Here is an 18,110-nt window from a genome sequence, read left to right on the forward strand (position 1 = left end):
ATCACGAGGTCAGGAGATCGAGACCATCCTGGCTAACACGGTGAAACCCCGTCTCTACTAAAAAAAAATACAAAAAAATTAGCCGGGCGAGGTGGCGGCGCCTGTAGTCCCAGCTACTCGGGAGGCTGAGGCAGGAGAATGGCGTGAACCCAGGGAGGCGGAGCTTGCAGTGAGCTGAGATCCGGCCACAGCACTCCAGCCTGGGCGGCAGAGCGAGACTCCGTCTCAAAAAAAAAAAAAAAAAAAAAGAAGACTGAGTGAATTCTGCTCTGGACACAGACACCATTCACTCCGGATAATTGTTCCTTGCTATGCTTTATTACTATTATTATTTTTTTTTTTTTTTTTTTGAGACAGTCTTACTCTGTCGCCAAGCCGGAGTGCAGTGGTGCAATCTGGGCTCGGCTCACTGCAACCTCCGCCTCCCAGGTTCAAGTGATTCTCCTGCCTCAGCCTTCCGAGTAGCTGGGACGACAGGCATGTGCCACCACACCCAGCTAATTTTTGTATTTTTAGGAGAGACAGGGTTTCACCATGTTAGCCAGGATGGTCTCAAACTCTTGACCTTGTGATCCACCCGCCTCAGCCTCCCAAAGTGCTGGGATTAATTCTCTCATTCTGACTGCAACCGGTACCTGCTATACTCTATTGGGCCCATCTTCTAAATAAATCCACCTTTCTTCTGCCCTTTTACTTAGACAAACACACCCCCTTCCCAGCTTCTAACAACTGGCCCGCTTGGCTGAGAGAGATTAACATACCACCAGTGGGATTCCTTAGAAACAGCACATAATGAACTTAAGTGCCAAGTAACACTACAGGTCATTCCTTGATTGGAAAAAAAAAAATGTTGCTAATTATACTCGTTTGTTTTATGTTATTTACTAATTCTAGGATGCAAAGCCAGAATATGAGCAGTTACCACTATACCTGACAAACCTGCTGCACACATCTGTACTCTCCTATCAACAAAATCTGATGCTGAAAACAGAAAAAGTAGAGATGTAGGAGATTGGTCAGGGTGGTGGGAAAAATTGTAGAAAGATGCAAACCTTCTTGGAAGGCCAGAAGGTTTTACAAAAGCTTTGGAAAAAGATTTGGCTGAAGGTAGCCACATTCTCTTATCTGGTGCCTGAAACTTTAGGTTAGATAACAAGGGAATGTAAAGAAACTGATCTGGGTAAGTTTACTCAGAACTTGGAACCTGGCCTTTAATCTAACTCCGAGTGCAGGATTACTAGGGCGGGAGGGGGTGGGGCGTGACCATGTGAACTGCCCACAAGTGTGCTGACTCAAGGCCTTTGTCATTAAATCTATACTGAATAAACGCCTGCAGGGCCGGCTTGTCAGGGCCACAGCTGCTGACTCTTTACAGCACCCTCCTCAGTGTCTGCAGGCGCCCGGTCCCCTAGCCCGCTCCTTTACGGGATTCCTGTGTCTGAGTGCATTTGTGCATCTGTCATTCAGCCAGGGTCTGCAGGTTGGACCCAGCAGTTCCGTACAGTGGCTGCTCCCACGTGAGGTTCTAAAGTGGGACCCAAAGTAAGCATGACAAAAATGTTGAGCTGAGCTGCCAGCTGACCCTCAATGAATACATGATACAAGCAAAACATACACCTTTTGTTGTTTTAAGCCACTGAGATATTGGGGGTTTTGTTCATAGACCACTCAGAATAATAGTCTACAACTAGTTAAAAATCATGCTGATGCTGTGCACGGTGGCTCCCACCTATAATCCCAGTACTTTGGGAGTCTGAGACAGGAGGACTGCGTGAGCCCAGGAGTTCAAGACCAGCCTGAGCAATACAGAGCTCCTGCCTCTACAAAAATTTAAAAATTAGTCGGGTATAATTGTGTGCCTGTAGTCCCAGCTACTCAGGAAGCTGGGGTGGGAGGACTGCTTGAGCCTGGGAGGTCGAGGCTTCAGTAAGCAGTGATCCTGACACCGCACTCCAGCCTCAATGATACAGCAAGATCCTGTCTCAAAAAAAAAAAAAAGAAAGAAAGGGCCGGGCGCGGTGGCTCAAGCCTGTAATCCCAGCACTTTGGGAGGCCGAGACGAGCGGATCACAAGGTCAGGAGATCGAGACCATCCTGACTAATACGGTGAAACCCCGTCTCTACTAAAGAATACAAAAAACTAGCCAGGCGACGAGGCGGGCGCCTGTAGTCCCAGCTACTTGGGAGGCGGAGGCAGGAGAATGGGGTAAACCTGGGAGGCGGAGCTTGCAGTGAGCTGAGATCCGGCCACCGCACTCCAGCCTGGGCGACAGAGCCAGACTCCGTCTCAAAAAAAAAAAAAAGAAAGAAAGAAAGAAATCAAAACATACCATGGAAATATGGTATGAAAATACCCAATGTTCACTCTATTCATTTCAAGAAGTTAAAATAAATCCTTTAACTATGGACATTAAACTCTCCCATATTACTTCTCCTAGAGATCAGAAAAATGAACCTACTTCCCATAAAATGTATTTAAAATGGATGAGTTTATTGTCATCCCACTGAAAAGCATATGGAATATAAATAAAGAAATAATTCCAGTTTACCCAAATATTTATCAGAACTCTGAGTTAGCAATTATAGAAACTATTTAGAATAGCATCTAAATTTGAGTGGTTTTTTTTTTTTAAACTACATTGGCTCTATCCCCAGAAGATTCCAGTGCACACATTCATCACAGAGAATATATACATTCCAGTGCATATATTTATCACGGAGAATGATGAATATAATGAGAATATGAGCAATGTGGAGGCAGCAGGAATGTCAGGAACCTTTGCTCTAACTGGAAGAGCCACACAAAATCCCAACTGCACTCACTATGTGACTCTGAGTCTTACCTGTAAAATCAGGAAAATCAGGAAAATATGATATACCATAGTTATTAAGAAGTTTAAAAATGTAATGTGAATTTTCTGGCATGTAGTAGACAATCAAATATTACCTCTGCTTCCTAAGATACAGCTTGAAATTTGTAGAAAATTGTCTGATAGCTTTAATGCCAGAAGACTTGTCTTTATAAAACAGGAAGAGAAAGCCAAACAGGAGACTAGGCTGAGATGCAAAACAAAGACAACATGAAAAAGGAAATGGATCAGATCTAGGACTGCCAAGATAATACAGATTCAACTGACAGAGGCAGCAGTGAGCTGAGAACACACCACTGCCTTCCAGCCTGGACAACAGAGACAGACCTTGTCTCAAAACAAACAAACAAACAAACAACAACAAAAACTGTGAGACAAAAAATATTTTTAATAGATACTGGAGGGTATAAAGAAAAGAACTACTGATGTGGCTACAGAGGTCAAACCTAAGAAGCTTTACTAGAATGCAAAGATACTGAGAGAAGATGACAGACATGGAAAATGGAGATCTAAAAAAACTACACATCCTCAAGGTACCAGACTACAAAGAAAAACCAAAGGCACAAATTTTAAAAACTTGAAAGAGCTGAAACAAAACTGACATATTATTATGTAGTGCTGAATCCTTTGTTTAAACATCTGTATAACACTTTCTCAATTACTCAGAGATACTAGAAGGCAAGGCAACAATATTGTCTCTTATCCAACATCCTTAACAAACTAATTTGGCAAATTAACCAACACTCTCCATTCTCTCCAATAAATTACTGAACATTCACCACCTGTTAAGCTTACTTTTTATCAGACCAGTACATTTATGTTCCCATGAACTTACCAAGAATTAGTTATATTTGTTTTTTTTTTTTTTTTTTTTTTTTTTTTTTTTTTTTTTGAGACGGAGTCTCGCTCTGTCGCCCAGGCTGGAGTGCTGTGGCCGGATCTCGGCTCACTGCAAGCTCCGCCTCCCGGGTTCACGCCATTCTCCTGCCTCAGCCTCCCGAGCAGCTGGGACTACAGGCGCCCACCACCTCGCCCGGCTAGTTTTTTGTATTTTTTAGTAGAGACGGGGTTTCACCGTGTTAGCCAGGATGGTCTCGATCTCCTGACCTCGTGATCCACCCGACTCGGCCTCCCAAAGTGCTGGGATTACAGGCTTGAGCCACCGCGCCCGGCCGAATTAGTTATATTTGTTATCATAATTTACAGTTTATAACACATAGTTTGTGATAAAATAACATTAAGTTTAAATACTACATAAATCAGTAAAATTGTAAATACGAAGAGTCGATTCTTTAAAAATGAAGCTGAATTTTAGAAAGACTCAACAGCTAATTACAAAAAAACTGTTAAATCAGGTATAGGTGAATCAACTGTAAAAGGAGGAAAAATCATACGTTTCTAGATGGATCATAGACTGCTTTACATCTATATGTTTTTGTTTGTTTGTTTGTTTGTTTTCTGGGTTTTTCTGTTTTTGAGATGGGGTCTCACTCTGTTACCCAGACTGGAAAGCAGTGGCATGATCACTTCTCACTGTAGCCTCGACCTCCCGGGCTCAAGCAATCCTCCCATCTCAGCCTTTTGAGTAGCTGGAACTACCAGTGTGTTTGCTATCATGTCTGCCTAATTTTGCGGTTTTTTGTTTGTTTGTTTGTTTGTTTGGAGAGACAGGGTTTCCTCATGTTGCCTAGGCTGGTCTCAAACTCCTGGGCTCAAGTGACCCACCCACCTTGGCCTCCCAAAGGGTTGGGAATACAGGCATGAGCCACGGTGCCTGGCCTCTATGTTTTCTTAAAGCAAAATAAATATTTAAGGTAGAATGTATCATTTTTATTCCCCTTACATTAATAACTTTTTTAAATTTAATAAATACTACCTCCCAATCACATTAAATAAGAGAGCTTCTTTGTACACCAAAATAGACATAATCTATGTGGATTATGAGAGATTTTTACAATAACTGATAATGTATTTGGAACACTTATTATATGCTAGGCATTGTCCTAAACATATTACCTCATTTAAACCTCATTTAAAAACCCTATGAATTAGACACTATACCCCAATTTTACAGAGAAGTGAGGCTTAGAGAGTGGAGCTGAGACTCACACTCAGGTCTAAATCCCAAGCCCATAGTCTCAGCTATTCACTACCTTTATTTTATCTTTTCTATATTTTTAAGTTTTTTCAATACACATTATAAGCACAGTCGGTTAACGTATAAGGTTTGTTAACTTAGTTCAACTGTTGACGACTCTTCAAGGCCTTCTGGAAATACCATCCTCACTCTGGTACATAGCAGGTACTCAATGAATTAAATAGCATAATATAAATGTCAAAAAATGTTTTCATACTGCTTGATGAAAGATATATTACAAATCCAATTTTCTCATTGCCCTGATAAAGCAAGAAAAGCAGCACGTTACGAGCACATATTCTAGAGCCAGGCTGCCTGAGTTCAAGTCCTAGCTCCACCACAGACAAGATGTGGGAACCGGCCGGGCGCGGTGGCTCAAGCCTGTAATCCCAGCACTTTGGGAGGCCGAAACGGGCGGATCACGAGGTCAGGAGATCGAGACCATCCTGGCTAACACGGTGAAACCCCGTCTCTACTAAAAAATACAAAAAACTAGCCGGGAGAGGTGGCGGGTGCCCGTAGTCCCAGCTACTGGGGAGGCTGAGGTAGGAGAATGGTGTAAACCCGGGAGGCGGAGCTTGCAGTGAGCTGAGATCCGGCCACTGCACTCCAGCCCGGGCGGCAGAGCGAGACTCTGTCTCAAATAAAATAAAAAAAAAAAAGATGTGGGAACCTAAGCAAGTTGCTTGTTGTCCCTGTGCTTCAGTTTCCTCATCTGCACTACGGATATAATAACAGTAACTAATTCACTGGATTGTTGTAGGGATTAAATGAATTAAAATCTTACAAGTATACTGAAGTCAGTGCCTAGAACATAGAAAATTATATTTAACTAAAGTAAAACCAGTATCATGCGGGAGAAAAAAAGAAACAAAGGAAACTCAACCAGTAAACTCAAAACAAAACTTCTGTAAATCATCAACGATTTTGGGAGGCATCACCTTTTAAGTAATCTTACAGCACTGCAAAAGGAGATCCCTGCTGTCTGCACTGTGCTAGGCACCAGAGTACCAACCAACAAAACGCTGCCTCTGTTCTTGATGAACTAACTTACTACTGAAGGACACAGCAATGATTATAGGGCAAGTACCATGGTAGAGGCAAGTGTGCACGGAGTGCTCTAGGAACACTCTCAGTGACAATAAAGGGACCTAATTTGAGAATAATACAAAGAATACTGATAAAATATATTCAACTGTTCTTTTGTCATTATTAACTATTAAAGTCCGCACTAAATGACTAACCACACAAATGGAAAAAATTCAATTCCAAAGTTTATAAACCTCATAGTGCTTTTTAAATTTATGGTACTATGAATCTCAAACAAATAACTGTTGAGCACTTGTAAGAAAAGCAGTACGCTAGTGACATTGGGGAATCTAAAGATGCTATCCCTATTCTCCTATCAGTTGGGAAGGCAAGGTATAAACAACAACAACAAAGTAAGAGTTAAGACCTAATCTTAACTCTTTAACCTAAGAGTTAAGTAACAATAAAGGCAGCAATACAAAAGATATTACAAAGCAACTATGTGATTAACTACGAAGAGAAATATAGTCAACCAATGTTCCAAATAAATCCCAGGAATATCCAAGACAAAGACAAAATTAACATTTCAAATTTGTTAAGTGTGTGTAGATATAGATATATATATACACATCTCACATAACACTTTGAGAATAAGAGGAAAGGTTTTTTTAAGTTCAATTTTGTATTACATATATTTGATTTACTTATAACTGGCTTCATAAAAATGAGGTTCACTCTAAATGTAACAAACATACCTCATTAACAGAAATTCATTCTTTACTCACAAATGTTTACTAAATGTTTAGTACATAAACAAAAGTTGTATGTACTAAACCAATCACTATGAAATAAGAACATGCAGTAAAGTTTAAAATTTTACCATTCTTTTTTTCCTGATTTTTGATACAGGGTCTGTTGCCCAGGGTGTCCTCCAACTCCTGACTCAAGGGATTCTCCTGCTTCAACCTCCTGAGTAGCTGAGGCATGCACCACACAGCCCAGCTCAAAAATTTATAATTCTTGAACTTCATATAATGGTAAGAATAATCTTCTGATTCTAAATCCAGTGCTCCTCCCATTACATCAGAAAAGAGACAATTTTCTCAAAGCATATTTTAGTGGATCCACCCTTCCTTTATATTGTATTTCTGGCTGTTCTTGTGCAGTAGATGTTGTCTAAGAAAAATTTAAATGCACTTCTTAAGAGTATGGAAGACCAACATTGAGTTATTCCCATTTTTTTCAAGCCAGGTTTCTTATAAAATTGGTAACAAAGGATACTTTGAATTCTTTGTTAAAATCTTTAAAATCCACAAAATCAGATTCTGATTAACCTAGCTGGATATTTTTCAGTTCCTGTGATTTGTTTCCATCTATAGACCAACGAACATTTATTTATTTATTTATTTATTTATTTATTTATTTATTTATTTATTTATTTATTTATTTTTGAGACAGAGTCTAGCTCTGTCGCCCAGGCTGGAGTGCAGTGGCCGGATCTCAGCTCACTGCAAGCTCCGCCTCCCGGGTTTACGCCATTCTCCTGCCTCAGCCTCCCGAGTAGCTGGGACTACAGGCGCCCGCCACCTCGCCCGGCTAGTTTTTTGTATTTTTTTTTTAGTAGAGACGGGGTTTCACCGTGTTAGCCAGGATGGTCTCAATCTCCTGACCTCGTGATCCGCCCGTCTCGGCCTCCCAAAGTGCTGGGATTACAGGCTTGAGCCACCGCGCCCGGCCCAACGAACATTTATTAACACTGAAATTTAAAAGTTAGCCTGACAAGGATCTACAAAAGATAACACAACTAGAGAACAGGCTAGCACTACAGTGCTAATTTATCATGTCACAGATTACTTGCTGACTGCAGTGATACCTCACCTTACTCCTCTCAACCAAGCAATCAAACTTAGTATCACAAATAATGGGACTGCACAGTGTACGTCTCCTAATGGGAGGCATATAAAATATATTAAATCACTTATTAGGTATTCTTGCCCAAAATGTTTAAATTAAAACTAATCGACACTTTAAACCTAGTTTACACTTAACAACTAGTATAGAGGGAATACAGGAACAAGTTAACAATGCTATAAGGGGGGGAAAATCTGACAAATCGAGAATATGAGTCACTTTATAAGACAACTGTCTTGATCTCTTAAAAATAATTGTCATTTTTAAAGGGGGTAAGAGACTACCCTAGATTAGAAGAGATCAAAAAAACTTAACACCTAAATGCAATGAATAAACTTTGATGGAATCCTGATTTGGTGGGGATGGATGCACAAACCACAAATGACAATTCAGTACGAATGAGATGTAAATATGGATATATATATTAAAGTGTATTAAAGAATTATCACACCTAAGAAAAGTAACAATAATGGTATTTTGGCTACATTAAAAAATGTCCTTAACTTTAGGGGAGGCATGTGACATATTGAGGGGTAAAATGTCATAATGTCCATAGCCTAGTTTCGAACAGTTCAGCTGGAAATAATACACAAATATATCTCATTTTATCGAGCTTCATTTTATTCTTCTTCATAGTTATTTTTTAAAATATCTGGAAATGTTTATTTCTCCTTTATTTTTTAAATATATAGTTCTAGAATTCTAGTTTGACAGTTTTTTTCTTTCAGTAGAGGTATACCTTGTTTTATTTCACTTTTCATTGTGCTTCACAGATAATAATGTGCTTTCTTACAAATCGAAAGTTTGTGACACCCTGCGTCATCCAAGTCTATTGGCACCATTTTTCAAACAGCACTCTGCGCTCACTTTGTGTATCTGTACCATACTCTGGTAAGTCTTGCAATATTTCAGCCTTTTTCATTGTTATTATATCTGCTACAGTGATCTGTGAGCAGTGATTTGTGATGTTACTATTGTAATTGTTTTGGGGCGCCACAAATCATGTCAATATAAGACAATGAACTGAATAAATGTTGGGTGTGTTCCGACTGCTCCACCATCCAGTCCTCATCCCTCTCTCTTTCCCTCTCCTTGGGTCTCCCTAGTTCCTGAAACACAATCATTATCATTATTATATGAAATTAGGCCAATTAATAACCTTACAGTGGCCTCTAAGTGTTCAAGTGAAAGGAAGACTCACACAACTCCTACTTTAAATCAAAAGCTGGAAATGATTAAGATTAGTAGGGAAGGCGCGTCAAATGATAGGAAAGCAAAACAGCCTTATTAGCTGACACACATAAAGTTTTACTAGTCTGGATAGATCAAACTAACCACATCTCCTTATACCAAAGTCCAATCTAGAGCAAGGCCTTAACTCTCTCCAACTCTATGAAAGCTGACAGAAGTGAGGAAACTGCAGAAGAAAAGTCGGATGCTAGCAGAGGACAGCTCAGGAAGTTTAAGAAAGCCACCTCCATAACATAAAAGTGCATGGTGAAGCAGCAAGTGCTAATGTGGAAGGTGCAGCAAGTTATCCAGAAGATCTAGCTGATGAAGGTGTCTACACTCAACATCAGGTTTTCAGTGGCAATGAAACAGCCTTCTATTGGAAGATGGCATGTGGGACTTTCACAGCTAGAGAAGAGAAATCAATGAGAAAGAGAAATCAATGCCTGGCTTCAAAGCTTCAAAGGATGGCCTGATTCTCTTGTAATGCAGCTGATGACTTTAAGCTGAACCCAGTGCTCATTTACCACTCTGAAAGTCTTAGGGTCTTTAAAAATTATGCCAAATCTACTCGGCCTGTACTGTGGAAATCAAACAAAACCTGGATGACTGACAATATATCTGTTTAGAGCATGCTTTAATGAATATTTTAAGCCCACTGTTGAGACCTACTGCTCAGAAATAAGGATTCCTTTTGCTTACTGACAATGCATCTAGTCACCCAAGAGCTCTGATGAAGATGTACAAGACTAATGTTGTTTTCACGCCTCCTAACACAACATTCATACTGCAGTCCATGGATGAAGGAGTCACTTCAACTTTCAAGTCTTTGTGTACAAACATATATTTTAAAGTCCTAGGAACAGTGACATTCCAACAGCCACCCCAGCACACCCACTGTTCTATTAAAAAATTATATACGGCTGGGTACAGTGTCTCATACCTATAATCCCAGCACTTTGGGAGGCCGAGGCGGGTGGATCATCTGAGGTCAGGAGTTCAAGACCAGCCTGACCAACATGGTGAAACCCCCATCTCTACAAAAAATACAAAATTAGCTGGGCGTGGTGGTGCATGCCTGTAATTCCAGCTACTTAGGAGGCTGAGGAGAACCCAGGAGGTGGAGGTTGCAGTGAGCTGAGATTGTGCAATTGCATTCCAGCCTGGGTGACAGAGTGAAACTCTGTCTCAAAAAAAAAAAGAAAAATTATTTCCATTTGTGTTTGTATACATTTATTGAGTGCAAGTATAATTTTGTTACCTGCACAGATTGTGTAGTGGTGAAGTTAGGGCTTTTAGGGTATCCATCACCCAAATAAAGTACATTATACCCATTAAGTAATTTCTCATCATCCACCCACTCCCATCCCACAACTTTTCTGAGTCCCAATTATCTATCATTCCACACTCTATGTCCACGCATACACATCATTTAGCTCCCACTTAGAAGTGAGAATACGAGGTATTTATTTTCCTGTGTCTGACTTGTTTCACATAAGATAATGTCCTCCAGTTTCATCTGTGTTGCTACAAAAGACATGACTGTATTCTTTTTCATGGTTGAATAGTATTCCATCGTGTATATATACCACATTTACTTTATCCAGTCATCTGCTGATAGACAATTAGGTTGATTCCATATCTTTGCTACTGTGAATAGTGCTGTGATAAACACAGAACTGCAGGTATCTTTTTGATATAATGATTTCTTCTGCTTTCAGCAGATACCTAGTACTAGGATTGCTGAATGGAATGGTAGTTTTATCTTCAGTTCTTTGAGAACTCACCACACTGTTTTCCCCAGAGGCTAAACTAATTTACATTCCCACCACCAGTGTATTATAGTTCCTTTTTCTCTGTATCCTTGCCAACATGTTTTTCGGGTTTTTTTTTTTTTGTCTTTTTAATAGTAGTCATTCCAATTGGAGTAAGATGATATCTCCGTGTGATTTTAAGTCACATTTCTCTGATTAATAATGTTGAGCATTTTTTCAAGTGCCTATTGGCCATTTGTATGTCTTCTTTTGAAAAACGTCTATTCGTGTCCTTTGCTCATGTTTTAATAGGATTATTTATCTTTTTTTTTTAACTGTCTGAGTTCCTTGTAAATTCTGGATATCAGTTCCCATTGGATGTATAGTCTGCAAATATTTTCTCCCACTCTGCAGGCCGTCTACTTACTCTGTTTTCTTTCGCTGTGCAGAAGCTTTTTAGTTCAACTAAGTCCCGTTTGTCTAGTTTTGTTTTTGTTGCCTGTGCTTTTGAGGTTTTAGTCACAAATTTTTTGCCTAGACCAATGGCCAGAAGTTTTCCCTAGGCTTTCTTTTAGTAGTTTGATAACTTCACACATTACAATTAGGTCCTGAATCCATCTGGAGTTGATTTTTGAGACAAAAGGGTTCTGTTTCATTCTTCTACATGTCGCAATCGATTTTCCCAGCACCATAATTGAAGGAGGGCATCCTTTCCCCAGTCTGTGTTCTTGTCAACTTTGTCAAAGATCAGTTAACTGTAAATATGTGGCTTTATTTCTAGGTTCTCTATTCTGTTCCACCGATGGATGTGGCTGTTTTTATATCAGTACCATGCTGTTTTGGTTATTACAGGCTTGTGGTATAAGTTGATGTCAGGTAATGTGCTGCCTACAGCTTTGTTCCTTTTGCTTAGGATTGCTTTGGGTATTCGGGCTTTTTGGTTTCACATGAATTTTAGAATTGCTTTTGCTAGTTCTGTGAATAATTTTTGTTTGTTTGTTTTTGTTTTGTTTGTTTTGAGACAGAGACTCACTCCATTGCCCAGGATAAAGGGCAGCAGCACGACTTTGGCTTACTGCAGCCTCCATCTCTTGGGTTCAAGCGATTCTCCTGCCTCAGCCTCCCAAGTAGCTGGGACTACTGCCACCACATCCCACTAATTTTTGTATTTTTAGTACAGACAGGGTTTCACCATGTTGGCCAGGCTGGTCTCGAACTCCTGACCTCAGGTAATCCACCTGCCTTTGCCTCCCAAAGTGCTAGCATTACAGGCATGAGCCACTCCACCCAACAGATGTTGGTATTTTGATTGCCTTCGATCTGTAGATTGCTTTGGGTAGTGTATTAGACTATTCTTGCACAGCTCTAAAGAAATACCTTAGACTGGCTAATTTACAAAGAACAGAGGTTTAATTGGCTCACAGTTCTGCAGGCTGTACAGGAAGCATGATGCTGGCACCTGCTTGGCCTCTGGCGAGGCCTCATGACGTAAGGCAAAGCGGGAGCAAGGACATCACTTGGCAAGAGCAAGAGCAAGAGAGAGAGTGGAGAGATGTCACACATTTTTAAACAACCAGATCTCACATGAACTTGCTCATCATCAAGGGGATGGTGCTAAGCCATTCAGGAGGGACCCACCCCCATGATCCAGTCCCCTCCCACCAGGCCCCACTCCAACACTGGGGACTGCATTTCAACATGAGTTTTGCAGGAGACAAATAACCCATATTAGGTTGTATGGTCATTTTGACAAAACTGATTCTTCCAATCAATAAGCATGGGATGTTTTTCCATTTGTCTGTGTCATCTACAATTTCTTACATCAGGGCTTTGTAGTTCTCCTTATACAGATGTCACCTCCTTGGTTAAATACGTTTCTAGGTGGATTTTTTTCTTTTTTTGAAGATCGCTTTCTTGATTTGGTTTTCAGTTGGATCATTATTGGTGTATGGAAATGCTCCTCATTTTTGTACATTGATTTTGTATTGACACTTTACTGGATTATTTGTCAAATTTAAGAGGTTTTTGGTGGCATCTTCAGGTTTTTCTAAAAGTAAGAGAGATCATGTCATCAGGAATAGGGTATTTTGACTTTTCCAATTTGGATGCTTCCATCAAGTCTCATTAATTTAAGAAATACAGCCAGGCACAGTGGTTTATGCCTGTAATCTCAACATTTTGGGAGGCCCAGGTGGGAGGGCCATCTGAGGCCAAGACTTTGCAACCAGCCTGAGCAATACAGTGAGATGCTAACTCTAAAAATAAAAAAATTAGGCTAGCCTGAGCCAGGCTCAGATGTTCTTTCAGCATTTCTTGGCAACAAATAATTTTTAATTAAGGTATATACATTGCTTTTTTACAATGTCATCGCACACATAACGACTACAGTATATTGTAAACATAACTTTATATGCACTGTGAAACTAAAAAAACAAAAACAAAATACATTTTGTAAGGCTATAACTACCATAGACAGTGATCCGATTCTTCTGATAGATCTGAGCAAAGTAAATTGAAAACCTTCTGGAAAGGATTCATCATTCTAGATGCCATTAAGAAGACTGATGATTTATGGGAGGACGTCAAAATACCAACATTAACAGGAATGTGGAAGAAGCTGATTCCAGCCCTCATGGATGACTTTGAGGGGTTCAGCACTTCAGTGGAAGAACTAACTGCAGATGTGATGGAAACAGCAAGAGAACTACAATTAGAAGTGGAGGTAAAACTTGAATGGATGAAAAGTTGCTTCTTATGGATGAGGAAATGAAGCAGCTTTTTTTTTTCTTTTGAGACAGGGTCTTGCTCTGTTGCACAGGCTACTGTGCAGTGTCACAGCTCACTGCAGCCCTGACCTCCCCGGCTCAAGCAATCCTCCTGCTTCAGTTTCCCAAATCACCACGCCCGGCCAACCTTTATATTTTTTTTTAAATGAGATTTTGCCATGTTGCCCACGCTGTTCTTGAATTCCTTGGTGCAAGCAATCCTCCTGCTTCAGCCTCCCAAACTGCTGGGATTATAAGCGTGACCCCGTTACACCTGGACAGAAAGTGGCTTCTTGAGACGGAATCTACTCCTAGTGAAGATGATGTAAATATTATTGAAGTGGCAACAAAGGACTCAGAATATTACAAAAACTTAGTTGATAAAGCAACGATAAGCAACTTAGATGACAGTTGATAAGCAATTAGTTGATAAAGGGTTTGAAAGGACTGACTCCAATTTTGAAAAATGTACTATGGTGAGAAAATGTTATCCAATAGTATCACATGCTAAAGTGAAATCTTTCATGAAAGGAAGAGTTCATCGATCCGGCAAACTTCACTAATGTCTTATTTTAAGAAATTGCCTCAGCCATCCCAAACTTCAACAACCACCCCTTATCAACCACCCTTACTAGTCAGCAGCCATCAGCATGGAGGCAAGACCGTCCACCAGCAAAAAGATGACAACTCTCTAAAGGCTCAAATGTTCTTTAGCAATTTTTAGCAATAAACAATTTTTAAATTAAGGTATATACATTTTTTAGACATAATGCCATTGCACACAATAGACTACAGTATATTGCAAACATAACTTTATATGCACTGTGAAACTAAAAAATTTATGTGACTCACTTATTTTGCTTTATTGTAGTGGTCTAGAACCAAAGCCACAATCTCTCTAAGGTATGTCTGTACATATATTTATAGATAAAGCAAATACGGCAAGATACCAACAAACGTTTTATCTAGAGGGTCAAGATACAAGTGATTTACTACTACCAGATTTTCTGCATGCTCGAAATTGTTTGAAAATAAAAAGTGAGGCCGGGCGCGGTGGCTCAAGCCTGTAATCCCAGCACTTTGGGAGGCCGAGACGGGCGGATCACGAGGTCAGGAGATCGAGACCATCCTGGCTAACACTGTGAAACCCCGTCTCTACTAAAAAATACAAAAAACTAGCCGGGCGAGGTGGCGGGTGCCTGTAGTCCCAGCTACTCGGGAGGCTGAGGCAGGAGAATGGCGTAAACCCGGGAGGTGGAGCTTGCAGTGAGCTGAGATCCGGCCACTGCACTCCAGCCTGGGCGACAGAGCAAGACTCCGTCTCAAACAAAAAAAAAAAGAAAAAAAAAAAAGAAAAAGTGAGAGGTGGGGGGAAATAGCTCCAATTCTATAGGGAAAGAGAAAATCAACCTGAAACCAACGCTGTAAGAAATGCAGAGTATCAAACATGACTTTATTTTAATACAGCACCTATTAGTTTACCCCTTTGGTACCAATAAAGTAAACAAGAAACAAAAGCTCCACCTAAAACATTGCTTAAAAGACTCAATCTCTAATGCAATCCAATTGTTTAAGGTAAGTCTTTAACAGCTAGTTTCTCAAAACAGGCACATGGATAACACCAGATACAACATAATTCAGTAAGATTCAACATGTTTATATTTTAACCAAACAACAAATCAATCTGTAAACCATCCACGTTAACTTTGTAATTTCACCTTTTCTCCACAGAGATTGCAAGATCACAAATTTTCTTCAACTTGATAATATACTAGGAAAATTACAGATTAGTATAATTGGGCATCAATAGATTTGTTAAACATTTGCAATTATGCACAAAGCTTCAATTACTCAAGAAAATGTATCGACTTTTTTTCAGTACAGAACTCCGGCTCCTTATTTTTTCCTCTCACCATAGTTTAAAAAAATACAAAACTCATGCTAAAATGAGAATTTTCAGTTAGCTTATAAACACTGATTAGTAGCACTCCATACAAATGAAAAAAGCATCACACCATCACTTTCTACGATATTAAAATTAAATATTCTACGATATTAAAAACGACATCGAACTAAAAAACATTGCATAAGACAACGAACAAATCACTAAATTGCCACATAATCCAGCAACAAATTTTGCAACAAGGAAATCTCAAGCAAATAACCCAACTGTGAGTTCCCTTTGGGCATCAAGGTCAAACTACAGAAGTAAATTTGTAACTTTTCAAGATCTATGCTGTTTTACCAAATGTATTTCTTTTTTATAAGAGAGTAATTTTTTCTGTCCAGTACTAGTACGCAAAAAGTAAAGGTATCTGAAGCCATCCTTTAAATTTTTTTTTTAAAGTCAAGAAAATGGTTTGGCAAAAGACATCGAAGATCTTACGTTAAGGAAAACTAAACTGTGTCTACGTGTTTAGGATTTATCCCATTAAAGAAACTGCCTAGTCTCATTTTCTAAACGTATTTATTTTTGCAAGAAATACCGTCTTACAAAAAGACATCTGCATATTCGAACCAAGACTTCCTGTATTACTAGCTTCATGACCTTGGACAAATGCCTTAATCTCTCTGGGCCTCAAGTTTTCATCTGTAAAATGGGGCGATATACCCACTTCATTGGGCTGCGAAGATGAAGAGAAATAAGGCATGACAACTGCCGGGCGCAGACTAAGGGCACCGTAAGTGCTACCTAAATATTCCGTGAAAAGGGGGAAACAACATTACATCAAAAGATTACCACACTGTGACAGTGCAAAGACAAGCACTTTTTCGTTCACTGCATGTACCATTTCTGCTTCATCGCCAAGACCAGCTGCAACCTTCCCTTCTAAAATCTCTGCAGGGTACGTGTCTGACAGCTAACAGCCCAGCAGCCTACTTCGCGCTGACCGGGGCTTCAGGACCGGACGCAGGGGGCCCAAGGTCCGCCCTCCCTCAGTTAGGCAATCACCCAGCGAAATCTCCGCCCCTGGAGCGGCGCTTAGGACGCCGCCAGCCCCCTCCCAGCGCCCAGCCCGCGGCCCCCGACACACACACACACCACACACACACACACGCGCGCGCGCGCACAAACACACACACACACACACACACACACACACGAGCGCACACACGCGCGCGCACGCACACACGCACGTACCGGCAGCTCCGCAGGGACGTAGAGAGCCGCAGGCCCAAGGAGGGGCCGCCCCCGCCGAGCCCGCCCCTCCGCCCCAGCGCGGCCTGTCACCGCGGCCCCCGGTCGGGGGCGGCCGCGGGGCCCCCAGGGGCCGGAGGGGCGCGCGAGGAGTCGGGCGCTGGCCTCGGGGCCAGACCCGTCCCTCTTTCACATGAAGCCCGGGCCGGGCGGGGTGGCGGGCACGTCAATCCTCGCGGCCGGCCGGGTCCTCCTAGCGCTCCTCGGTGCTTCTCGCCGCTGCAACCCCGAGGCCCGCGGGGAGTCGGGCAGGAAAGGGGGAAGCCGCGGGCCCGCGTCGCCAGAGACCGGAGAAGAGGCGGGAGTGGCGACTCCGCGGACAGGGGAGCCGAGCTTCCTGGTCGTAGTCTTCGTCGCCGCCGCGGGCCGTGCAATCCCCGAACGCTGCGCCCAACGGCCGCGGCACCCTAGTCAGGCGCCGCCGCTGAGGGCAGGCAGCCCGGCCGCCACTACACACGGACTCGTGACGTCGGGCGTAGCGCGGCGCACGTCACGGCCGCTCGCTCGTGCGCGCGCACCCCTCCGCCCGCCGGTAGCGGAACCCGTCGCGGGCGCGCGCCCGGCTGAAGGGAGTGGGTCGGCGCCTGCGCAGAGGCCCGCCACGCCCACACACACGCCCCGGCCCCCACCGGCCTGACGGCGCGGGGATTCCCAGTCCTGGCTCCGCCCCGGCCTCGGCCCCGCCCCATGGCCTCGGGCAGCCTGCGCTGTTCCGTGTGCGCGGCGCATACGCACCTAGGTTGTCTCGAGCCTGCGGTAGTGGCCAGATCCCAGACATCCGAGTAGATCCCGTGGAAGGTCTCCCACGTGGGTTGCGGACAGGGCCCAAGGGTAACAGAGCTAGCAGAGGCAGTGACGGACTGAGTCTGTGGCAGGTCGTTTGCAAGGAGAAAAGCCATCTGCTTCTTAATTTATGGCTCAAGTTTCAGAATTTTATTCCCGAGGGACTTTAGAAATTACTTCAGGCTTGCCACCTAACCTTAAACCACCCCCTTGGAGACCAGCTAAGGGTTGTGTTTTCTGTTTAGTTTTTATCACCATCGATACTTGGTTGTAACAATGGTTGTGCACATTGGTTGGCCCAGCAAGTATTACTTCTCCAGCTTAACAGATGTGGAAACTTCAGCCCAGAGACATGAGTTGACACCCCACCCCCAAAGCTAGAGTCTAAAACCCTTTCCTTCGCGTCTCATCGCCCACAGGATAAAATGCAAA

The 18,110-nt window shown here is 42.1% G+C and overlaps 1 protein-coding gene across 1 annotated transcript in view; it reads right to left on the reverse strand.

The window, feature by feature from the left end:
• Window positions 1–17,820, reverse strand: part of MAP3K2 (mitogen-activated protein kinase kinase kinase 2) — a 96,070-nt gene extending 78,250 nt beyond the window's left edge. Inside the window, exon 1 of the mRNA XM_033231857.1 lies at window positions 16,839–17,820. The gene's annotated coding sequence lies outside the window, so the exon portion shown is untranslated. The remainder of the gene's footprint in view (window positions 1–16,838) is intronic.
• Between the last annotated feature and the right edge of the window lie 290 nt (window positions 17,821–18,110).

Source organism: Trachypithecus francoisi, unplaced genomic scaffold, assembly GCF_009764315.1.
Source record: "Trachypithecus francoisi isolate TF-2019V2 unplaced genomic scaffold, Tfra_2.0 Lachesis_group13, whole genome shotgun sequence".
NCBI classification, from domain to species: Eukaryota; Metazoa; Chordata; class Mammalia; order Primates; family Cercopithecidae; genus Trachypithecus; species Trachypithecus francoisi.